Source organism: Eptesicus fuscus, chromosome 1 (genome assembly GCF_027574615.1).
Source record: "Eptesicus fuscus isolate TK198812 chromosome 1, DD_ASM_mEF_20220401, whole genome shotgun sequence".
Taxonomy (NCBI): Eukaryota; Metazoa; Chordata; class Mammalia; order Chiroptera; family Vespertilionidae; genus Eptesicus; species Eptesicus fuscus.
In genome coordinates, this window is record NC_072473.1 from 125,110,190 (window position 1) to 125,136,176 (window position 25,987).

At 47.8% G+C, this 25,987-nt stretch overlaps 1 long non-coding RNA gene across 1 annotated transcript; it reads right to left on the bottom strand.

Annotated features, from left to right (window-relative positions):
• Nucleotides 1–23,219: 23,219 nt before the first annotated feature.
• Nucleotides 23,220–24,229, bottom strand: LOC129149594 (uncharacterized). The gene is made up of 2 exons (XR_008556472.1): nucleotides 24,107–24,229; nucleotides 23,220–23,535 (listed from the first exon to the last, which is right to left on the bottom strand). It is a non-coding gene; the product is annotated as an uncharacterized LOC129149594 (long non-coding RNA).
• Between the last annotated feature and the right edge of the window lie 1,758 nt (nucleotides 24,230–25,987).

Below are 25,987 nucleotides of genomic sequence, written 5' to 3' on the forward strand. Positions count from 1 at the left end.
TCTACATGTGGGCATGTGCCCTTTACAGAATCAAACCTGGGACCCTTTAGACTGCAGGCACATTTTCTATCCACTGAGCCAAACCAGCTAAGGCAGAGGGCACACTTTTTGATAGCAATGCTGTACTGTAGATGAACAGCCTTAAAAAGAGAACAAAATTTTTTAACTCAGTAAATATGCCTGCTGGAATCTATCTTGAGGAAATAACCACACATGCAAAATCATATTGAAGAATTCCACTGAATTATTATTTATACCAGAAGGAAAACCAAAACACTAAATGTTAAGCAAGTATATTATTGTACTTCTCTTATGCATCAATGACATGTATTTAAAGTTTTCTTAGAAAGTGGGAGAGTTTATATGGTAAATGTAAGTAGTTCACTAAAATTTAATCCTGAACTTGTAAAACTTATACATTGCAAGTTATTTTTGTGCATCAAATACATAAAAGCAACTATAAATTTAAATAATTGTTCCAAAAGACTGAGAGCTGTTAATGCTGAATGGCATGACACAATTCATTTTCTTCCATTTCCTACTTTCTCCTCAATTGACTAGAGTAACCCAATTGCACACCTCAGTTCCAAACCAGGGACAAAGTCAAATAAATGTGGAGACTCTGGAAACAAAAGATACTCAGAGAAGAGTAACAGTTCACTTTTATTTTCTCTGTGACAATGAGAACCCCCTCCTGTAGCTACGGGGAAACAATAGAAATGAGAGTACCGAAGGGCTAGTACAATAAACAATTGGGCCCCATGATGCTGTGGCAGCTCCTGTGTCGTTCCATGCCTTAGGGAAGCATGCACCGATAGGGACTCTAAGTCTTAACCCCTATTTACTGTCTTGGGGTTAATAAAAAAAATGGGGGCATATTGTGCCACATGTTTTGAATCAGCAGGAAAAGCTCCTGGAGACAGGAGGAGATAGAATGTCGCAGTTGGTCAATGTCTTCAGCAGTCAGTCGGCTAAATGAGGGAAAAAGGAAAAGAAATAAAACACAATAATTTTGCACCAAGCTCTGTGTGTCCCCTCAGGTGGTGACAGGCCCAGTTCACCATGAGTACCTCCATAGAACTGACTTTTTCTTTATCACTAGTGTCCCGGTGCATGAAAATTCATGCACTGGAGGGGTTCCCTCAGCCCGGTCTGTCCCTTCTCAAAGTCTGGGAGCCCTCATGGGTAGGAGGACACCCAGTGATCAGGGCAAGGCAATGCTTCATCACACCTCTGCTGCTGCCACTCCAGGCCGCACAAGCCTCGGCTGGCCCTGGTTACCTGAGGCTCAGGAGACCCTGGGAAGCCATCTGAGGCTTGCCTACACCTTGGGCAGGCCCTGGGTGGCTGGGGCACTGAGGGGACTGGGGGACTCCAGAGGCAGCCTCGTTCCTGCCATCCTGGTTGGGATGAGGGGACTGGGCAGTGCGATCTTGTGGCTGTGGGCATTGCGATCTTAGAAGGCAGGGCAGTCAATTAGCATATTCCCTCCTTATTGGCTGTGGGAGTCGCCATCTCTGAGTGTGGGGCAGCCAATTAGCATATTTCCTCCTAATTGGCTGTGGGTGCCGCCATCTTTGTGATGGCTTGGGGGTCAATTAGCAAATCCCTCTTTATTAGATAGGATTATTTCAGAGCAAGTGAAAGGGAGGTGGGAGGAAGAGAGACAAGAGAGAGAAAAAGAGAGAGGGAGGAAGAGAGAGGGAGACGGAGAGAGAGAGAGAGAGAGAGAAGGAAAGAAGCCATAAATGTGAGAGTAGAAACACATGGGTGACTTGCTTCTCTCACACACTGGACATGAAGTGACTGGGGGGCAGGTATTGAAGCTTCCACCCTCCAGTGTGTCTGTCTATGCTCTAACCACTGAACATCACTGGCCAGGGCGGGATCTGACTTTTGGGAGATCTCCAATTCAATATTATAATGAACCTCCTTGAAAGAACTCTCCAAATATTCATCTGGAATAAAAAAAGACCCCGAATAGCCACAGCAATCCTGAGAAAGAAGAATAAAGTAGGAGGGATCTCAATACCAGATTTTAAGCTGTATTACAAAGCCACTGTTCTCAAAACAGCCTGGTACTGGCACAAGAACAGACATATAGATCAATGGAACAGAATAGAGAATCCAGATATTGACCCAAAACACTATGCTCAATTAATATTTGACAAAGGAGAACATTATAAACATACAATGGAGTCAAGACAGTCTCTTCAATAAACAGTGTTGGGAAAATTGGACAGATACATGCAAAAAAATGAAGCTTGATCACCAACTTATGCCATACACAAAAATAAACTCAAAATGGATACAGGACTTAAACATAAGATGGGAAACCATAAAAATACTAGAGCAATCCACAGGCAGCAAAACCTCAGACATATGCCAAAAGAAATTCTTCACTGACACTGCCCCTAGGGCAATGGAAGCTAAGAGAAAATTAACAAATGGGACTACATCAAAATAAAAAGCTTTTGCACAGCAAAAGAAACCATCAACAAAACAACAAGGCCTACTGCATGGGAGAACATATTTGCAAATGGCATCACTGATAAAGGTTTGATCTCCAACATCTACAGGCAGCTTATACAACTTAATAAAAGGAAGATAAATGATCCAATAAAAAAATGGGCAACAGACCTAAATAGAATCTTTCCAAAAGAAGACAGAAGGAAGTCCAACAGACACATGAAAACATGTTCAACGTCACTAATTATCCGAGATATGCAAATCAAAACAACAATGCGGTACCATCTCACACCTCTCAGAATGGCTATCATCAACAAATCAACAAACGTGTTGGCGAGGATGCGGAGAAAAAGGAACCCTCGTGCACTGCTGGTGGGAATGCAGACTGGTGCAGCCACTGTGGAGAACAGTATGGAGTTTCCTCAAAAAACTGAAAATGGAACTCCCATTTGACCCAGTAATCCCACTCCTGGGAATATATCCGAAGAAACTAGAAACACCAACCAGAAAGGATATATGCACCCCTATGTTCATAGCAGCACAATTCACCATAGCTAAGATTTGGAAACAGCCTAGGTGCCCGTCAGCAGATGACTGTATCAGAAAACCGTGGTACATCTACACAATGGAATACTATGCTGCCATAAAAAAGAAGGAATTCTCATCATTTGCAGCAACCTGGATGGAATTGGAGAACATTATGTTAAGTGAAATAAGCCAGTCAATGAAAGAAAAATACCACATGATCTCACTCATTTATGGATAATAAAGAACATTATAAACTTGAACAAAAAGACAGATACAGAGACAGTAAAGCATCAAACAGACTGTCAAATTAAAGGGGGAAAGTTAGGGAGAGGTGGGGGAGATAAGAGATCAATCAAAGGACTTGTATGCATGCATATAAGCATAACCAACGGATGCAAAACTCTGGGGGGTGAGGGCATATATGGGAGTGGGGTGGGGCGTGGTAATGGTAAGATATGTACACATATAATACCTTAATAAAAAATTGAAAAAAAAATAAAGGGAGGTGGGAGGAAGAGAGACAAGAGAGAGAAAAAGAGAGAGGGAGGAAGAGAGAGGGAGAGGGAGAGAAAGAGAGAGAAGGAAAGAAGCCATAAATGTGAGAGTAGAAACACATGGGTAAGTTGCTTCTCTCACACATTGGACATGAAGTGACTGGGGGCAGGTATTGAACCTTCCACCCTCCAGTGTGCCTGCCCATGCTCCAACCACTGAACATCACTGGCCAGGGCGGGATCTGACTTTTGGGAGATCTCGAATTCAATATTATAATTAACCTCCTGAGTCCTACCCTGGCCACCTGCCCGCCCCACATCCAGACCCCGACCGGGACCCTCTTTAGAACTCACATAGTTAGAAGAGTGCCAGACATAGTGACCTCCTGGTGAACTCTCCCAGGTTGAGTTTGGGCACGAGGTGCCAGTATTTGCCAGGCGATGTCTGCCTCCATGGATGATCTGAAGGGCACCAGCAGGGTGCTCGAGGAGATTCAGTTAAGGCACCAACCCATTCAGACTTTGCTGCTTCCTCTCAGGCCACTCTCACCCGTCTTAGTCCCCTCACGTATGCCCCCTCCTTCCTGGTCCCTCAGGCCGCCTCCCCCCGCCATCTTTACATCCGCCATTCCCCTTCCCCTCAGCCACCCGGGCCGGCCCCTCCCCTCAGCTTCACCCCCTCCCCCAGGCTGACCCCTCCTCCCTGTCCCAGTGTCCAGCCTAGGTCCGACCCCATGGCCCCCGGGGCTCTCCTCAGAAAAGATACAACTGGAGCGGTACTGGTCTCGGAATCCTGGCCATGGCCGCTGGCTGGGCATCTGCTCCCCACACAGGAGACTCGAGAGCCTGGGCGGCCTGTGGCGCTTCCCTGGGAACAGCACCGGGCTCCCCGCTGCCATCTCTCCCGGGGCCCTCGTGGTCTCCAGGGACATCTTGGCTGCCAGGCCCTCTCGGACTGGCCTGGCCTTCCCCATCTTGGGCCACACCTCTCGCGGATGGTTCCTCAGCATCCATGTCCCCTCAGCCTCTCCTTCCTTCTCCTGAGAGCTGCTCTCTGCTCAGGGGAGGAGGGTTCGTCTGGAAGCTCCGCCCCCTAGCAGGTGCTCCCACTTGAACTCCCCAAAACGCATGCGCACACAGGGCTGTGCCATTTGACAGAAACCGGACCAATGAATGCCTTGGGCACGTGACTGTTTCCTGCCAAGTCTGCCCAGCAACATGCTGGTGGGGAGCCTCGGAGCCTGTGCGGGTCCCACCCGAGATACCCACTCGGGGGAGCAGCTTGCTGCTGCGGGTCCCTGTCATTGTCTCAGTGGGTCAGGCGCCTCTGGGCCAGTCACCGGGGGTCTCGCCTGGGCCCTGCCCGCCCTGCCCGCGTGTACCCCCAGCTCAGACCCTGGAGGACCCGGGATGGATGGGCCTTGCTCCTGCAGCACCATTGCTCACCCCGGGCACTGTCACTTAGTGCTGCCGCCATCCTGGGGGAGGGGAGCTGCCAGCCCCACTGCCTCTGCCCGGCACGCACACTGCCCTGTCTCAGACCTCAGGCTCGGGCGGGCTGGGTCCCGCTGCTCAGGAGGGACCAGCACGTTGGACAAAAGCACAAAAGGAGCAGGAGCACCGCCTCTGGGACAACTCCCCGCACCTCTTCCCTCTGCTGGCTCAGCCCTCAAGGGGCTCGCCCTTCTTTAGAAGTAAAATTTGCCACTCTGGTGTGGGAGGGTGAGTGTGCTGGCGGTGGGGAGGAAAACTGGTGGTGTCAGAGGAGACAGGAACCCTTAGCTGATAAGTGACCTTGTGTCTGCTGATCTCAGGACAAGTTTACTTCTGTGTCTGGGAAGGGGGTCTATTCCTCAGGCAAGGTACAGGGAGAGGTGGGCAGGGCTAGGGCAATGCCTGGACACGTGTGTCTGTGCCCACGCTGCTGCTCTGCCCACAATCGTGGGAGTGGGTAGATGTGGTGTGTGTCCCAGGGATGGGGGCTGCTCACCTGGCTGGCACACCTGCAGGGATGTGAGGGGGGCGCCAGCCCGGGAAGGGATCAGGGAATGGGCGCCCACCTGTGAGCTTATGGCTGATGCACTTCCCACATGTCAAGGCTTCCATGGAGCAGCTTTACTGGACCCAGGTCTGTGTCACATCTAATCCCAGGACAGCTGCGGGGATTCTGAAGTGACTTTTCCCACACCCGAGACCAGGTGGAGGGGGGTGCAGGCTGGGGGATCAGCGGTGACATCCCTTTCTGCTAAAGAAAACCACTCTGGAAATGTAACAATGGAAAGGCCATTTCCCAAAGCCGGCTCCTGCTCCACCTCTGCTTGTCTTTGGGGGATGGAAGAGTGCGAAGCGAGGAGGGGAAAGGGGAGGCGTCCCCACACCCAGCTGCTTCCATGGGTAAGTATTGGTTCTGGGGGCTCTGCACCCCACAGTGTCCCGGGAACTGGGAATAACACAGCAGGGAGGGAGCCTGCAGAAAGCCTGTTCCCAGGGAGCTGCCTTCCTTGGGGAGAAAGGATCCCAGAATCCCAGAGGAACACAGCAAGCCGGGCAGGTGGGTGAAGGGATTCCAGAGAAAACACAGGAAGTAGCTGTCAGCAGGTCAAAGCCACAGACTCCAGGAAGGTCTGGATGTGGAGGGTGAACACGTGTGGTCACAGGAGGACCCCAGGGACTGGCATCACTGGCTCAGGCTGACATGGGGCCAAGGAGGGAGAAGCAGGCTGGGCAGTCACACATGAAGGGCTCTGCTTTGACCGGCTAATGAGCTCCTTCCTGTGCTGTCTACTTATCTCTGGAGTCTGTCTGCTCACCATCACCTGCAGGCTGCCTCTTCCTGCTGAGACTCTGGGCCCCTGTGCCCTCATGCCCCCTGACATCACCCTGTTGGGGTGAACACCTCTGTACCCAGTGCCTGTGCTCCCCACCTTCTCCCTGCACGCCCCCCTTCTCCTGTGACCACACAGCCTGTGCACAGGGGCGCCTGGGAGTGCAGGGGAGTTTGCACCTGGACACAGCTCTCTGCTGTTGCAGCCGAAGACTGAAGGGATGAATCCTTTGAGGGACACTTCTGAGGTGCAAGTGACTGTTCAATGAATTAAATAGGATGAGACAGATGAGCACTGAGGTCATATTCTGCTTTTATGTATCTCACTGAGACACGGGGGATAAGTGTGCGAAAAAATGCATTTCCATTTATGCTACTTATTTGTATGATGTAGGAATTGTTATTATGAGTAGATGTTTACGTATTTTACACACAATAAAATGGAAATGTAAATACTAATGGAAAATTTAGATAAACCATAGGTTTGGGGGAAGGGAAAGACTTTCCTAAGCTTAATGAATAACTAGAGGCCTGATGCACGAAATTCGTGCACTCGGGGAGATGGGGGTACCTCAGCCCAGATTGCGAGAGGGCACAGGCCAAGGGACCCCACCGGTGCAGGATCAGGGCTAGGAAGGGACACGGGAGGGCTCCAGGGCGTGTCTGGCCCATCTCTCTTAGTACTGATGGGCCACAAGCTAACCTACAGGTTGGAGCGTCTGCCCCCTGGTGGTCAGTGCACGTCATAGCGAGTGGTTGAGAGGCCTTAGCATATCATTAGCATATTATGATTTGATTGGATGAACGGACGACCGGACAGTTAGCATATTAGGCTTTTATTATATAGGATTATAATCAATAACAAGACCCTGGCTGGTGGATGAGGTGTTTGGAGCTTCATCCTGTACATGAAAAAGTTGCGGGTTAAATTTTCTGTGTGGGCACATCCTAGGGGTGTGTTTGACTGCCAGTCAGGGCCTTTGGGAGGCTACCGTTCCCTGTTTCTATCTCATATCAATGTTCTCTCTCTCTCTCTCTCTCTCTCTCTCTCTCTCTCTCTTCTCTCTCTCTCTCTCTCTCTCTCTCTCTCTCTTCTTCTTCTTCTTCTTCTTTTTCTTCTTCTTCTCTCTCTTTCTCTCCTTCTAAAAATTACTAAGAACAACTTCTCAGATGACTATTTAAAAAATAAGCAATTTCATGCTTTGAGTCATTACCTTGTTTCAGCCACTGCTATAAATAATAAACATGAATGACCTCATTTTATCTTAAAATGCAGCAACATTTTCATGGTTGTTATCTTTATTAGGGAGATCTTGGGTAATTTTTCTTTCCAAAACGTGCCCATTTTTTTCTATTTTTGGCAGTGGGCATCAATTACATTTGCAAACAGAGAAAAATTAATAGAGTTATTCAGCAACTGTTGTTCAGAGAGCCTTCTAAATAGATCCCAAGTGAACTACTTGGCTGAAGTTTGAATTACCCTCGTCTATTCACTGGGGGCCAATCTTTCCTTTGAAAGTGCTTGTACTTGGCCCCTTCTCTTGAAGCAGGTAGGAGGACTGTGATGAAGTCCCTGAGGTCACGGAGCCTGGGGACCCAGCCTAATGACTTTGGGGCCCGTGTGGCACCGCCCTGCGGTCCTCATGACGTTGAGCTGCTTCCCAAGAGCAATCCTTTCTAAACTCCACACACAATCAGTATGCGACATGGACACTTATCCCTATAGAGGCAACTGCAAGTTTGCTGTCATCAGCATTTCACCAGGATGACACAAGGTAATACTTTGCTCTTCTAATCCTTCCAAGTGCTCCAGTACACGTGCACCTGTGTGCATGAGCGAGAAACACATACACACGCAGCTACATACTCAGGAGGCGCTCAGCACATCCAGTCTTTTGTGTCCATGGCGCCAGGTCTAGCTTTGGCCCTCTGTCTGCCCAGCGGTTAAGGGTTTTGCATTTATGAATCAAAGAAGACTTGTTCGGAATGTACTAAATATATTTAAATACACACTGGGCATAATATATAATGACTAAGCCTAAGGGGTGTCAAGGCCAGAGAGTATAAAATCAAGGGAAATGATGGTTATATCAACAAGGAATCAGTACCAGTTGCAAGATACTCAACACCTTTCCTGTTGAGTATCTTCAAATCAGCATAGCCACCCGAACTTGCATGTCCTGAAGGCACCTGGATCCCAACTAGCCCCCAAATGACCTCCTATTTTCCCTGCCTCCAAATGTTCCCTCTCTTTCATTTACTGTCTCAGTCACAGTGATTTTCACAGCCTCCCAGTCGCTCATCTCACCTGCCATATAATCAAACCCCTAAATGTGTCCTAGCCACCCCCCCTGTCCCACCTAAGTCCAGGATGGCATCATCTCTTACCCTACACATTTGTAAACACTAATATCAATGTAACCTCCATATATTTAAAATATATACTTTGATTTTAGAGAGGAAAGGAAAAGAGAGACTGATAGAAACATCAATGATGAGAAAGAATCATTGATTGGCTGATTTCTGCACTCCCCAAAAACAGGGAATCAAGTCTACCCGTGGCCATGTGCCCTGTACCATAATCAAACCTGGGACCCTTCAGGCTGCAGGCACATATTCTATCCACTGAACCAAACCAGCTAAGGCAGAGGGCACACTTTTTGATAGCAATGCTGTACTGTAGATGAACAGCCTTAAAAAGAGAACAAAAATTTTTAACTCAGTAAATATGCGTGCTGGTTATTTCCTCTATCTTGAGGAAATAACCACACATGCAAAATCATATTGAAGAATTCCACTGAATTATTATTTATACCACAAGGAAAACCAAAACACTAAATGCTAAGCAAGTATATTATTGTACTTTTCTTATGCATCAATGACATGTATTTTACAGTTTTCTTAGAAAGTGGGAGAGATTATATGGTAAATGTAAGTAGTTCACTAAAATTTAATCCTGAACTTGTAAAACTTATACATTGCAAGTTATTTTTGTGCATCAAATACATAAAAGCAACTATAAATTTAAATAATTGTTCCAAAAGACTGAGAGCTGTTAATGCTGAATGGCATGACACAATTCATTTTCTTCCATTTCCTACTTTCTCCTCAATTGACTAGAGTAACCCAATTGCACACCTCAGTTCCAAACCAGGGACAAAGTCAAATAAATGTGGAGGCTCTGGAAACAAAAGATACTCAGAGAAGAGTAACAGTTCACTTTTATTTTCTCTGTGACAAACAATGAGAACCCCCTCCTGTAGCTACGGGGAAACAATAGAAATGAGAGTAACGAAGGGCTAGTACAATAAACAATTGGGCCCCATGATGCTGTGGCAGCTCCTGTGGGGTTGCATGCCTCAGGGAAGCATGCACCGATAGGGACTCTAAGTCTTAGCCCCTATTTACTGTCTTGGGGTTAATAAAAAAAATGGGGGCATATTGTGCCACATGTTTTGAATCAGCAGGAAAAGCTCCTGGAGACAGGAGGAGATAGAAAGTCGCAGTTGGTCAATGTCTTCAGCAGTCAGTCGGCTAAATGAGGGAAAAAGAAAAGGAAATAAAACACAATAAGTTGGCACCTAGCTCTGTGTGTCCCCTCAGGTGGTGACAGGCCCAGTTCACCATGAGTACCTCCCTAGAACTGACTTTTTCTTTATCACTAGTGTCCCGCTGCATGAAAATTCATGCACTGGAGGGGTTCCCTCAGCCCGGTCTGTCCCTTCTCAAAGTCTGGGAGCCCTCATGGGTAGGAGGACACCCAGTGATCAGGGCAAGGCAATGCTTCATCACACCTCTGCTGCTGCCACTGCTGGCAGCACAAGCCTCAGCTGGCCCTGGTTACCTGAGCCTTGGGCGACCCTGGGAAGCCACCATCTGAGGCTTGCCTGCACCTTGGGCAGGCCCTGGGTGGCTGGGGCACTGAGGGGACTGGGGGACTCCAGAGGCAGCCTCGTTCCTGCCATCCTGGCTGGGATGAGGGGACTGGGTAGTGCGATCTTGTGGCTGTGGGCATTGCGATCTTAGAGGGCAGGGCAGTCAATTAGCATATTCCCTCCTTATTGGCTGTCGAGTCGCCATCTTTGAGTGTGGCGCAGCCAATTAGCATATTCCCTCCTAATTGGCTGTGGGTGCCGCCATCTTTGTGATGGCTTGAGGGTCAATTAGCAAATCCCTCTTTATTAGATAGGATTATTTCAGAGCGAGTGAAAGGGAGGTGGGAGGACTGAGAGGAAAAGATGGCGACCAGCAGGAAGGTAGGGAGAGAGAGAGTGTGAGTGAGGAACCCATAGAGGAGAGTGTTGACGTGTGTGGTGTGTGTGTGTATGAGCTAGGGTCAGTTAGATTCTGCAGGTCTTCCAAGGGGCTGCCTAACCGGGCAGTCCTAGACGGCAGAGCCCCACGCACAAAGCAGACACATCCTGGCGGCTGGTGTGGACACAGAGGACATGCCATCTTGAGAAACAGAGCTGCCTGAGACTCGGATCCTGGCTTCTGACACAAACCAGGACCCTGCAGCCACTGGGGACAGAGAACTGCTATCACAGCTTCAGACCAACGAACAACAAGAATCCAGACTTCCCGGCAGAATTCCGTGAGTCAAGGAGCCTATCCCCCTTCCCGCAGGCGTGCAGACAGCGGCAGACAGCGCCATAGTAACTGATAGTCCCGCCCCTCGCCCAGGCTGCAGAGCTTTGCGCAGGGACTCACTCACCCTTAGGGAATTTGGCGCGCCACGGGACAGAAGCAGCTCCCTGTTGGGGAAATCTGTCAGTGCGCACAGAGGGCTCCCCTTCGGAGAATTTGGGGGAATTTGGCTTGCGGGTCACAGCTCCCCCTTCGGGGAATCTTAGAGCGCGCACAGAGGGGCTTCCCCCTTGGGGAATTTGGTGCGCAGGACGGACTCCGCCCCCCTTCCGGGACTCCAGTAGAGTGCACGGAGCCAGCTCACTTTCAGGAAATTAAGAGTGTGCGCCCTAGCCAGTTTGGCTCAGTAGAGAGAGCACACACAGGACGCAGCTCCACTTCAGGGAATTGGGCACGCCGGACACAGCTGCCTGGGATCCCTGACTCACAGCGCATTCACACTAAGAGCCAGCGACCCCAATTGTTGGTGCATGCACACACAGGGACCCTGATTCCCAACGAGAAACTGCACAAGGCAACAGAGACTCTGACACTCGAGTCTTGGTGCAGACACAGGGAAACTCTGACTCCTGGCACATGCTAAGGATCTCATTTTCGGCACATACCAACCGTGTGGTGCAGACAGGGCCCCTGATTCTAAGTGTGCACACGAGACCACACGGAACACTGGGGACACTGACCCTGGGCAAGTCTGGTTCCCACCAACCAAAGGCAGCCACACGTCCTAGTGTCAGAGCACTTCAGTGAAACTCGGGTGGAGCGAAGTCCCCACAGCACACGGCCCAGGTCCACGCAAACGGAAGCTTGAGCTTTCTGGTGATAGCCAGAATGGGGAAACGAAATAACTCACAGAGGAAAGAAAATGTGGAGTCGCCAAGAAAGGAAATCAGTGAAACTGAAGCTTGCAACATGACCGAAAAGGAGTTTAGAGTAATGGTCGTGGAATTTATACATCGGATGGATGAGAAAATCAACAACTTATGCAAGAATCAGGAAGAAATGAAAAGTGATATAGCTACAATCAAAAACACCATGGAAAGTTTCAACAGTAGACTACAAGAAGCAGAGGACCGAATTAGTGAGTTAAAAGATCAGGTACAGAAACAAGCTCAATCTGAATAGCAATTGGAGAAAAGAATTAAAAAGCAGGAGGAAAGCCTAAGGGAGCTTCGGGACAACATGAAACGAAGTAACATGCGTATAATAGGGCTGCCAGAAGGACAAGAAGAGCAGCAGGGATTAGAAAATCTATTTGAATAAATAATGACAGAAAACTTCCCAGATATGGGAAAGATAAAAGTTATGCAAGTACAGAGAGTCCCAAGCAGGATCAACCCCAAAAGACCCACACCAAGACATGTCATAATTTCAATGGCAAATATAAATGATAAAGAGAGAATCTTAAAGGCGGCAAGAGAGAGACAGAGAGTTACCTACAAAGGAACACCCATCAGATTGTCAAATGATTACTCAACAGAAACACAACAAGCTAGAAGTGAATGGAAGGAGGTATACAAAGTGTTGCAAAGCAAAGGACTGAATCCAAGAATACTATATCCAGCAAGACTATCAATCAAAATTGAAGGGGAAATCAGGAGCTTTGCAGACAAAAAAAAAAAAAAAAAAGCTCAAGGAGTTTATCACCACCAAACCAGCAATGCAAGAATTGCTAAAGGGAATAGTGTAAAAAGAAGAAATAAACAGGTAAGAAGGAATACAGACACAAAAATAGAAATGACTACAAACAAATACCTTTCAGTAATAACTTTAAATGTTAACGGACTAAATGCTCCAATCAAAAGACATCGAATAGCTGAATGGATAAAAAAACACGACCCATATATATGCTGTCTACAAGAGACCCACCTCAGAACAAGAGACTCACACAGTTTGAAAGTGAAGGGATGGAAAAATATCTTTCAGGCAAATGGAAATAAAAAAAAAAGCTGGGGTAGCAATACTTATCTCTGACAAAATAGACCTCAAAGTAAATGCCATAACAAGAGATAAAGAAGGCCATTTCGGGGAGGAACCAAGATGGCGGCATAGTTAAACAACTAATCTGCTGCCTCACACAACAATTTCAAAAATACAACTAAAAGACAAAAACGTCTACCACCCAGAACCACGGGAAAGCTGGCTGAGTGGAAGATTTACAACTAAGAAGAGAAAGAAGCACAATCGCTGAAAAGCTGAGGTACGGAGGCACGTGAATCGGGCCGGCGGCGGGCGGCTGGGTGCGAGGCTTTTCTTCAACCCGCAGGGAGACAAGCTCCCGATCACTCTGAAATCCAGTTTCTGGGGACACTCGGGGGACCCAGGCACCTACGGGGAGAAGCTGGACTCTCGGCCATCGGGTCGGAAAGTGAGAGTGACTTTTGCAGTGGTGCGCCCAGCAATCATTGTTTACTGCGCTGGAGCGCGGGGCGCAGGGACTTGGAAACGTGGAAAGGCAGAGACGGCTGACCGCAGCCATCGCCGTTGGCCACGCCCCAGCCTAGTGACGCCCTGAGACCCCACCCAGCCCTGAGGCCCCGCCCCGCACATTCTACAAACCCGCCCAGGCTCCACACTGCGGCTTTGCATATAAATGGCCTGTTCTGGAGCAGCTTAACCAACTGCAGCTCCAGTCAGACTGCTCCAAAACCGCCCAAGCAAAGGAGGAGAAAACTAGCCCTTGCTGTAGCTCCTGCTGGGGGACACACAGTACACAAGGGTACACCAAGAGTGTCCACCTCAAGTAACTGGGAGGCTGACCCGTTGAACCAATAAGACACCTAGTACACAAAACTACCCTACCAACTTAGGGAAGCAGAGAATATGAGAAGGCAAGGAAACAGATCACAAACCAAAGAAATGGAGGAGAACAAGCGACTGGACATAGAGTTCAAAACCACGGTTATAAGGTTTTTCAAGAATTTCATGGAAAAGGCCGATAAATTCAATGAGGACCAACTAGAAATTAAACATACACTGACTGAGATAAAAAATATTATACAGAGACCCAAAAGCAGACTAGAGGATTGCAAGAATCAACTCAAAGATTTGGAATACAAAGAGGCCAAGGACACTCATCCAGAGAAGCATGAAGAGAAGAGAATTCAGAAAGTTGAAGATAGTGTAAGAAGCCTCTGGGACAACTTCAAGCGAACCAACATCAGAATTATGGGGGTACCAGAAGAAGAGAGAGAGCAAGATGCTGAAAACCTATTTGAAGAAATAATGAACGAAAACTTCCCCCACCTGATGAAAGAAATAGACTTACAAGTCCAGGAAGCACACAGAACCCCAAACAAAAGGGATCCAAAGAGGACCACACCAAGACACATCATAATTAAAATGCCAAGAGCAAAAGACAAAGAGAGAATCTTACAAGCAGCAAGAGAAAAACAGTTAGTTACCTACAAGGGAGCTCCCATACGATTATCAGCTAATTTCTCAACAGAAACCATGCAGGCCAGATGGGAGTGGCAAGAAATATTCAAAGTGATGAATAGCAGGAACCTACAACCAAGACTACTCTATCCAGCAAAGTTATCATTCAGAATTGAAGGGCAGATAAAGAGCTTCACAGATAAGAAAAAGCTAAAGGAGTTCATCACCACCAAACCAGCATTATATGAAATGCTGAAAGGTATTCTTTAAAAAGAGGAAAAAGAAGAAGAAAGATAAAAATTATGAACAACAAATACATATATATCAACAAGTGAATCTAAAAGTCAAGTGAATTAAAAATCTGAGGAACAGAATAAACTGGTGAACTTAATAGAATCAGGCATAGAATGGGAGTGGATTGATAATTCTCAGGGGGAAAGGGGTGTATGTGTGGGGAGTATGGGAAGAGATTGGACAAAAATCATACACCTATGGATAAGGACAGCGGGGGGGGGGAGGTAAGGGAAGAGGGGGGGGTAGGAACTGGGTGGTGGGGAGATATGTGGGGAAAAAGGAGAAACAATTGTAATCTGAACAATAAAGATTCATTAAAAAAAAAAGAAGGCCATTTCATAATACTAAAGGGCGAAATCCAACAAGAAGAAATAATTCTGGTAAACATATACGCTCCCAATATAGGAGCACCTAAATACATAAAAAAACTCCTGGAGGACTTCAAGGGAGAGATTAATAGCAATACAATCATAGTAGGAGACTTTAATACCCCACTATCACCACCGGACAAATCCTCTAAACAAAAAATCAGCAAAGAAACAGCAATCCTAAATGAATCACTAGACCAGATGTAATTAATTGACATCTTCAGAACATTTCACCCCAAAGCCACAGAATATACATTCTTCTCAAGTGCACATGGGTCATTTTCAAAGATAGACCATATGCTGGGTCACAGGCAAAGTCTCTTCAAATTCAAGAAGATAGAAATTATATCAAGCGTCTTCTCAGATCACAGTGGCATAAAACTGGAAATCAACTACAATAAATACAATCCAAAGAAATCAAACACATGGAGACTAAACAACATGCTATTAAACAAGGACTGGGTCACCAGAGAGATCAAGGAAGAAATAAAAAACATCATGGCAACAAATGACAATGAAAACACAACAATCCAAAATCTATGGGACACAGCGAAAGCAGTCTTGAGAGGGAAGTTCATAGCTTTACAAGCCTATTGCAAAAAACAAGAAACAATGGTAATAAATTACTTAACCCTACAACTCAAAGAGCTAGAAAAAGAGCAGCAAGAAAAGCCCAGTGTAACCAGAAGGAAGGATATAACAAAGATCAGAGCGGAGATAAATGACATAGAGACCAAAGAAACAATACAAAAGATAAACAAAACCAAGAGCTGGTTCTTTGAAAGGATAAACAAGATTGATGGACCTCTAGCCAGGCTCACCAAGAAGCAAAGAGAGAGGACCCAAATAAAATCAGAAATGAAAGAGGTGAAATAACAACAGACCCGCTGAGATACAAAGGATTGTTACAAAATACTACGAACAACTCTATTCCAACAAAATGGACAACCTGGAGGAAATGGACATATTCCTAGAAAAATATAACCTTCCAAAAATCAACCAAGAAGAATCTAAAGAGCTCAATAGGCCAATAACTATGGACGAAATTGAAGCAGTCATCAAAAAGCTTCCGGCAAAGAAAAGCCCGGGGCCTGATGGCTTCACAGGAGATATTTACCAAACATTCAAAGAAGAACTAAAACCTATCCTCCTCAGACTATTCCAAAAAATTAAAGAAGAAGGAACACTTCCAAGCTCCTTCTATGAAGCCAGCATCACCCTAATACCAAAACCAGATAAAGACAACACAATGAAAGAGAATTACAGACCAATATACCTCATGAACATAGATGCCAAAATCCTCAACAAAATTCTAGCAAATCATCTCCAGCAGTACATCAGAAAGATCATACACCATGACCAAGTAGGATTTATCCCAGGAATGTAAGGATGGTACAATATCCGTAAATCAATAAACGTGATACATCACAAAAACAAATTGAGAGATAAAAATCACATAGTCATATCAATTGATGCAGAAAAAGCATTTGACAAAATCCAACACCCTTTCTTGATAAAAACTCTCAACAAGGTGGGAATAGAAGGCTCATACCTCAACATAATAAGAGCTATATATGATAAATCCACAGCAAACATCATACTCAATGGACAAAAACTAAAAACATTTCCCCTAAGAACAGGAACAAGACAGGGATGCCCACTCTCACCACTCCTGTTTGACATAGTACTGGAAGTATTAGCTATTGCAATTAGACAAGAAGAAGAAATAAAAGGCATCCAAATTGGAAAAGAAGAAGTGAAGCTGTCTTTATTTGCAGACGACATGATATTGTACATAAAAAATCCGAAAGACTCTGTCAAAAAAATAATAGACTTAATAAATGAATTTGGCAATGTAGCAGGATACAAAATTAACGCCAAGAAATCTATGGCCTTTCTATACACCAATAGTGAACTTACAGACAGAGAGACTAAAAAGGCAATCCCATTTACCATCGCACCAAAAAAATTAAGATACCTAGGAATAAACTTAACTAAGGAGGTAAAAGACCTATACACGGAAAACTACAGGACACTGAAAAAAGAGATAGAGGAAGACGTAAACAGATGGAAGAACATACCATGTTCATGGATTGGTAGAATCAACATCATTAAAATGTCCATACTACCCAAAGCAATCTATAGATTCAATGCACTCCCCATTAAAATACCAATGGCATATTTCACAGACCTTGAAGGAACTCTCCAAAAATTCATCTGGAATAAAAAAAGACCCCGAATAGCCACAGCAATCCTGAGAAAGAAGAATAAAGTAGGAGGGATCTCAATACCAGATTTCAAGCTGTATTACAAAGCCACTGTTCTCAAAACAGCCTGGTACCGGCACAAGAACAGACATATAGATCAATGGAACAGAATAGAGAATCCAGATATTGACCCAAACCACTATGCTCAATTAATATTTGACAAAGGAGGCATGAACATACAATGGAGTCAAGACAGTCTCTTCAATAAATGGTGTTGGGAAAATTGGACAGATACATGCAAAAAAATGAAGCTTGATCACTAACTTACGCCATACACAAAAATAAACTCAAAATGGATACAGGACTTAAACATAAGACGGGAAACCATAAAAATACTAGAGCAATCCACAGGCAGCAAAATCTCAGACATATGCCAAAAGAAATTCTTCACTGACACTGCCCCTAGGGCAATGGAAGCTAAGGAGAAAATTAACAAATGGGACTACATCAAAATAAAAAGCTTTTTCACAGCAAAAGAAACCATCAACAAAACAACAAGGCCTACTGCATGGGAGAACATATTTCCAAATGGCATCACTGATAAAGGTTTGATCTCCAACATCTACAGGCAGCTTATACAAATTTAAAAAAGGAAGATAAATGATCCAATAAAAAAATGGGCAACAGACCTAAATAGAATCTTTCCAAAAGAAGACAGAAGGAAGGCCAAGAGACACATGAAAACATGCTCAACGTCACTAATTATCCGAGAGATGCAAATCAAAACAACAATGCGGTACCATCTCACACCTGTCAGAATGGCTATCATCAACAAATCAACAAACGACAAGTGTTGGCGAGGATGTGGAGAAAAAGGAACCCTCGTGCACTGCTGGTGGGAATGCAGACTGGTGCAGCCACTGTGGAGAACAGTATGGAGTTTCCTCAAAAAACTGAAAATGGAACTCCCATTTGACCCAGTAATCCCACTCCTGGGAATATATCCGAAGAAACTAGAAACACCAATCAGAAAGGATATATGCTCCACTATGTTCATAGCAGCACAATTCACCATAGCTAAGATTTGGAAACAGCCTAGGTGCCCGTCAGCAGATGACTGTATCAGAAAACCGTGGTACATCTACACAATGGATACTATGCTGCCATAAAAAAGAAGGAATTCTCATCATTTGCAGCAACCTGGATGGAATTGGAGAACATTATGTTAAGTGAAATAAGCCAGTCAATGAAAGAAAAATACCACATGATCTCACTCATTTATGGATAATAAAGAACATTATAAACTTGAACAAAAAGACAGATACAGAGACAGTAAAGCATCAAACAGACTGTCAAATTACAGGGGGAAAGTTAGGGAGAGGTGGGGGAGATAAGAGATCAATCAAAGGACTTGTATGCATGTATATAAGCATAACCAACGGATGCAAAACTCTGGGGGGTGAGGGCATATATGGGAGTGGGGTGGGGCGTGGTAATGGTAAGATATGTACACATATAATAAAAAAATTGAAAAAAAAATAAAGGGAGGTGGGAGGAAGAGAGACAAGAGAGAGAAAAAGAGAGGGAGGAAGAGAGAGGGAGAGGGAGATAAAGAGAGAGAAGGAAAGAAGCCATAAAAGTGAGAGTAGAAACACATGGGTGAGTTGCTTCTCTCACACATTGGACATGAAGTGACTGGGGGCAGGTATTGAACCTTCCACCCTCCAGTGTGCCTGCCCATGCTCTAACCACTGAACATCACTGGCCAGGGCGGGATCTGACTTTTGGGAGATCTCGAATTCAATATTATAATTAACCTCCTGAGTCCTACCCTGGCCACCTGCCCGCCCCACATCCAGTCCCCAACCGGGACCCTCTTTAGAACTCACATAGTTAGAAGAGTGCCAGACATAGTGACCTCCTGGTGAACTCTCCCAGGTTGACTTTGGGCACGGGGTGCCAGTATTTGCCAGGCGATGTCTGCCTCCATGGATGATCTGAAGGGCACCAGCAGGGTGCTCGAGGAGATTCAGTTAAGGCACCATCCCATTCAGACTTTGCTGCTTCCTCTCAGGCCACTCTCACCCGTCTTAGTCCCCTCACGTGTGCCCCCTCCCTCCTGGTCCCTCAGGCCGCCTCCCCCCGCCATCTTTACATCCGCCATTACCCTTCCCCTCAGCCACCCGGGCCGGCCCCTCCCCTCAGCTTCACCCCCTCCCCCAGGCTGACCCCTCCTCCCTGTCCCAGTGTCCAGCCCAGGTCCGACCCCCTGGTACCCCGTTTCTCCTCAGAAAGGATACAATTGGAGCGGTACTTGTCTTGGAATCCTGGCCATGGCCGCTGGCTGGGCATCTGCTCCCCCCACAGGAGACTCGAGAGCCTGGGCGGCCTGTGGCGCTTCCCTGGGAACAGCACCCGGCTCCCCGCTGCCGCCTCTCCCGGGGCCCTCATGGCCGCCAGGGCGATCTTGACTGGCAGAGTCTCCCCGACTGGCCTGGCCTTCCCCACCTTCAGCCACACCGCCCACGGCTGGTTCCTCAGCATCCATGTCCCCTCAGCCTCTCCTTCCTTCTCCTGAGAGCCGCTCTCTGCTCAGGGGAGGAGGGGTCGTCAGGAAGCTCCGCCCCCTAGCGAGTAACCCCCCTTGAACTCCACAAAGCACATGCGCACACAGGCCTGTGCCATTTGACAGAAACCTGGCCAATCAGTGCCCTGGGCACGTGACTACTTCCCGCCAAGTCTGCCCAGCAACATGCTGTCAGGTGAGCCTCGGAGCCTGTGTGTGTCCTACCCGAGATACCCACTCGGGGGAGCAGCTTGCTGCTGCGGGTCCCTGTCATTGTCTCAGTGGGTCAGACGCCGCTGGCCAGTCCCGGGGGTCTCGCCTGGGCCCTGCCCGCCCTGCCCGCGTGTACCCCCAGCTCAGACCCTGGAGGAGCCGGGATGGATGGGCCTTGCTCCTGCAGCACCATTGCTCACCCCGGGCTCTGTCACTTAGTGCTGCCGCCATCCTGGGGGAGGGGAGCTGCCAGCCCCACTGCCTCTGCCCGGCACGCACACTGCCCTGTCTCAGACCTCAGGCTCGGGCGGGCTGGGTCCCGCTGCTCAGGAGGGACCAGCACTTTGGACAAAAGCACAAAAGGAGCGGGAGCACCGCCCCTGGGACATCTCCCAGCACCTCTGCCCTCTGCTGGCTCAGCCCTCATGGGGCTCGCCCTCATATAGAAGCAAAATTTGCCACTCTGGTGTGGAAGGGTGAGTGTGGTGGGGGTGGGGAGGAAAACTGGTGGTGTCAGAGGAGACAGGAACCCTTAGCTGATAAGTGACCTTGTGTCTGCTGATCTCAGGACAAGTTTACTTCTGTGTCTGGGAAGGGGGTCTATTCCCCAGAAAGGTACAGGGAGAGGTGGGCAGGGCTAGGGCAATGCCTGGACACGTGTGTCTGTGTCCACGCTGCTGCTCTGCCCACAATCGTGGGAGTGGGTAGATGTGGTGTGTGTCCCAGGGCTGGGGGCTGCTCACCTGGCTGGCACACCTGCAGGGATGTGAGGTGGGCTCCAGCCCGGGACGGGATCAGGGAATGGGTGCCCACCTGTGAGCTTAAGGCTGATGCACTTCCCACATGTCAAGGCTTCCATGGAGCAGCTTTACTGGACCCAGGTCTGTGTCACATCTAATCCCAGGACAGCTGCGGGGATTCTGAAGTGACTTTTCCCACACCCGAGACCAGGTGGAGGGGTGGTGCAGGCTGGGGGATCAGCGGTGACATCCCTTTCTGCTAAAGAAAACCACTCTGGAAATGTAACAATGGAAAGGCCATTTCCCAAGGCCGGCTCCTGCTCCACCTCTGCTTGTCTTTGGGGGATGGAAGAGTGGGAAGGGACGGAGGGAATAGGGGAGGCCTCCCCACACCCAGCTGCTTTTTGCATTTATGAATCAAAGAAGACTTGTTCAGAATGTACTAAATAAATTTAAATACACAATGGGCATAATATGTAATTATTAAGCCTCAGAGGTGTAAAGGCCAGGGAGTATAAATTCAAGGAAAATGATGGTTATATCAACAAGTATCCAGTACCATTTACAAGACACCTCTCCTGTTGAGTATCTTCAAATCAGCATAGCCACCCGAACTTGCATGTCCTGAAGGTACCCGTATCCCAACTAGCCCCCAAATGACCTCCTATTTTCCCTGCCTCCAAATGTTCCTTTTCATTTACTGTCTCAGTCACAGTTATTTCACAGCCTCCCAGTCGTTCATCTCACCTGCCATCAAATCAAACCCCTAAATGTGTCCTAGCCACCCTCCCTAGCCCACCTAAGTTCAGAATGGCATCATCTCTTACCCTATAGATTTGTAAACGCTAATATAAATGGAGCCACTATATATGTTTAAACTATATATTTTTTTATTTCAGAGAGAAAGGGAGAGGAGAGATAGAAACATCAATGATGAGAGAGAATCATTGATTGGCTGCCTTCTGCACGTCCCACACAGGGGATTGAGTTCGCAACCCGGGCAAGTGCCCTTGACCAGAATCAAACCCGGGATCCTTCAGTCTGCAGGTAGATGTTCTAATCACTGAGCCAAACCAGCTATGGCAGATGACACATTTTTTTGAATAGCAATTGTGTACCTTAGATTAACAGCCTTTAAAGTAAACATTAAAAAAAAAGTAAACATAAATTTTTAACTCAGTAATTATGCCTTTTGGAATCTCTCACGAGAAAATAACCATCCAAACAAAATGATATTGAACAATTCCTTTGAATCTTTATACCAGAAGGAAAACAGAAGCACTAAATGTGAAGCAATTATATTATTGTACTTCTTTCATGCATCCAGTGACATGTATTTCAAGTTTTTCTTAGGAAGCGGGAGAGATCCTATCCTATATAATGAAGAGCTAATATGCAAATGGTCATCATGCTCTTGTGCCCTGGCGCCCTCCTGCCTTGGTGCCGGGACCGGGGTACCTGAGGCCAGGCCAGGGGACCTTAGGATGGGCTTGGGGACCTGAGTCCTCGCTCCCAACCCGGCAGGGCTTCACGGGGAACCTGAGGCTGAGTCCTCTATCCCACGGGGTTTGACGTGATACCTGAGGCTGCACCCCTCACCTGGCAGGGCTTGACGGGGGTCCCGAGGCTGCGCCCCCCACATGATAGGCCTTGATGGGGTATCTGATGCTGCGCCCCCCCACCCGGCGCTGTGCCCGGGGACCTAAGGCTGCACTCCATGTTCTGCGTGGCTTGATGTGGTGGGGCTGGCTGGATCTGGGTCATGCGCAATTTTGAGGCTCATTCAGGTGGGTGAGACCTAGACTCTGGGTCCTGTGACGTGCCCCAGACTCTGACAGGAGGGAGATTTTCATATACGTTTTACTAATTTTCTTTCATCTCTGACACTTCTGTTATAGAGAAAGGGCAAATAGCAATATTAAAATATTTCCTCTAATTAATTCCCTTTTAATGTGCACAAATTTCGTGCCGCAGGCCACTAGTGTTAAACATAATAAGTGCAGACAAATTTACTCCTGAACGTGCAAAACTTATACATTGCCTGATATTTTTGTGCCTGCAATATATAAATGCAACTATAAATCCAAGAAAATATTCCAAAATACTGAGAGCTGTTTATGTTGAATGGCATCACACAATGCATTTTCATATTCTTCCATTTCCTAATTTGTCCTCAATTGACTAGAGCCGTGTTCGGCAAACTGCGGCTCACGAGCCTCATGCGGCTCTTTGGCCCCTGGAGTATGGCTCTTCCACAAAATACCACGGCCTGGACGAGTCTATTTTGAAGAAGTGGCGTTAGAAGAAGTGTAAGTTTAAAAATTTGGCTCTCAAAAGAAATTTCATTCATTGTACTGTTGATATTTGGCTCTGTTGACTAATGAGTTTGCCAACCATTGGACTAGAGTAACCGTATTGCACACCTCAGTTTCAAACCAAGGACAAAGTTAAATGAACATGGAGGCTCCGGTAACAAAACTCACTCAGAGAAGAGTAAGAATTCACTTGTATTTTTTGCTGTGACTCCCTCCTCTACCTATGGGGAAACCCTAGAAATGAGAGTACCGAAGGGCTAGTACAAGTAAACACTTGGGCCCCCATGATGCTGTGGCAGCTCCTGTGGGATTCCATGCCTCAGGGAAGCATGCACCGATAGGGCCTCTAATCCTTAGCCCCCATTCATTGTCCTGGGGCTGACAAAAAAGAATGGGGGCAAAATGTGCTGCATGGTTTCAATCAGCACGAACAGCTCCTGGAGACAGGAGGAGATGGAAAGGCGCATTTGGTCCATGTTGTCTGCACTCAGGCGGCTAAAGGAGGGAAAAAGAAAATGAAATAAAACACGATTGACTTTGCACCTAACTCTGTGTATCCCCTCAGGTGGTGACAGGCCCAGTTCACCATGAGTACCTCCCTAGAATGGACTTTTTATTTATTACTTTTTTAGAAAGAGCAGACGGGAGGTGGGAAGAAGAGAGACAAGAGAGAGAAGGACAGAGAGGGAGAGGGAGAGAAAGAGAGATTGAGAGACAGAGGGAGGGGGAGAGAGAGAGACAGAGGGAGGGAGAGAGAGAGAGTCACAGGAACATAAATGTGAGAGGAGAAACACATGGGTCAGTTGCTTCTCTCACACACTGGCCATGAACTGACTGGGGGGCAGGTGTTGAACCTGGAACCCAGATAGGTGCCCTTAACAGGGCCTTGAACCTTCCACCCTCCAGTGTGCCCGCCATGCTCTAACCATTAGGCTTACCTGGCCAGGGCTGGATCTGACTTTTGGGGGATCTCCAATTAAATATTATAATGACCCTTCTGAATCCAACCCTTGCCACCTGCCCGCCCCACCTCCAGTCCCCCACCAGGACCCTCTTTAGAACTCACATAGCAAGACGACTGCCTGACACCCGGACTTCCCGTTGAGTTGCCTCAGGTTGAGGTTCGGCACTGAAGGCCAGCAAATGGCAGGCGATCTCTGCCTGCATGGACGATCTGAAGGGCACCAGCAGGATGCTAGAGGAGATTTAGTTAAGGTACTATCCCATTCAGACTTTGCTGCTTCCTCTCAGGCCACTCTCACCCGTCTTAGTCCCCTCACGTATGCCCCCTCCCTCCTGGTCCCTCAGGCCGCCTTCCCCCTCCTCCCCCCCCCCCGCCATCTTTACATCCGCCCTTACCCTTACCCTCAGCCACCCGGGCCGGTCCCTCCCCTCAGCTTCACCCCCTCCCCCAGGCTGACCTCCCCTCCCTGTCCCAGTGTCCATCCTAGGTCCGCCTCCCCCCCGGCCCCCCGGGCAATCCTCAGAAAGGATACAACTGGAGCGGTGTTGCTCTTCGAATCCTGCCCATGGCCGCTGGCTCGCCATCAGCGCTAGGCCCCGGAGCGTCGACGGCCTGAGCGACCTGTGGCGCTTCCCTAGCAACCGCCTCCGCCTCCCCACTGCCGCCTATTCTGGGGTCCTGGGGTCCTTCAGGGCACACTTGGCTGCCAGGGTCTCCCGGACTGGCCTGACCTTCTCCTTGTTCGGGCACACCGCCTGGGACACCGTCGTCACCCTCCATGGCCCCTCAGCCTCTACTCGGGACTGCTGAGAGCCGCTACACCACTGAGGCGCCCACGTTCTGACAGGAAGTCCCGCCCCCTAGCGGGTGCCACCAGTGGAACACTCTGGAGCGCATGCGCACACAGGCCCTCTGCCATTTGCCAGATATGAGGCCAGTGAGTGCCCTGGGCACGTGACTGTTTCCCACCCAGTCTGCCCAGCAACATGCTGGCGGGTGAGCCTCAGGGCCTGTGCGGGTCCCAGCCCAGATACCCTCTCGGGGGAGCAGCTTGCTGCTGCGGGTCCCTGTCATTGGTCTGAGAGTGGGTCAGGCACAGCTGGGATGGAATTTGCAACCTGGTCATGTGCCCTGACCAGGAATGGAACTGTGACCTTCTGGTTCATAAGTCCATGCTCAACATCTGAACCATGCCAGCCGGGCTAAATGGAGCAACTTTAAAATGCAGCTGGACCTTCCATGTCAGAGGGCTGTCTTGCATGTCTTTGTCTTAAGCTTTTGGGAAGTTAAAGCAGGGCAAAATTACCTTTGGACTAGGCTTACGGCACCCTTGTGTCCCAAGGAACTGTTTACAAACATAACAGAAAGCAGATATTATGACTACTGGAGTTAAAATAAAAAACACTGTGTTTCTGTGTGTCAGTAAGGAATGCTTTGGGGGCTTAAACTACAAGGAAATGTATTGTTGACTGAATGTGAAGTCCAGAGGGAGAGGGTCATCACGCTGGCTTACTTGTCCAATGAAGGGTCATCAAGGACCCAGTCCCCCCATTCCTGACCCTTTTAGCAGAATGTGGGTGTTCCTAGGTTTGCTGTTGGGACAAGTCACTCCTTCCTGTGACTAGCTGGTAACAATCGTGTTAAATAAAGTTGTTTCGGTGCCTAATCCCACAGGCTAATTTGTGAGCTCCTTGAGGGCAGGGTCTGTGTTGCTTTTCGTAGCCCCAGTGCTATGCCCAGTGCGTGTTACACACAAGGTGCCCAGTCACCCATTCATTCATTTACTCATTAACAATTCTTTCTTGCTAAGTGCTATGATGGAGGAGAATCCAGGGATCCATGGCACATAGCCCAGCCTGTGGGGTGGGAGTGGGGTCAGCAAACACTCTCTCGAGATCTTTACATCTGACAGGAGTCCCTGAACACAGAGGCCTCAGCTCAGCAGGGTTGAAGGCTTTCATTCATTAGCAACCAGGGTCGGAA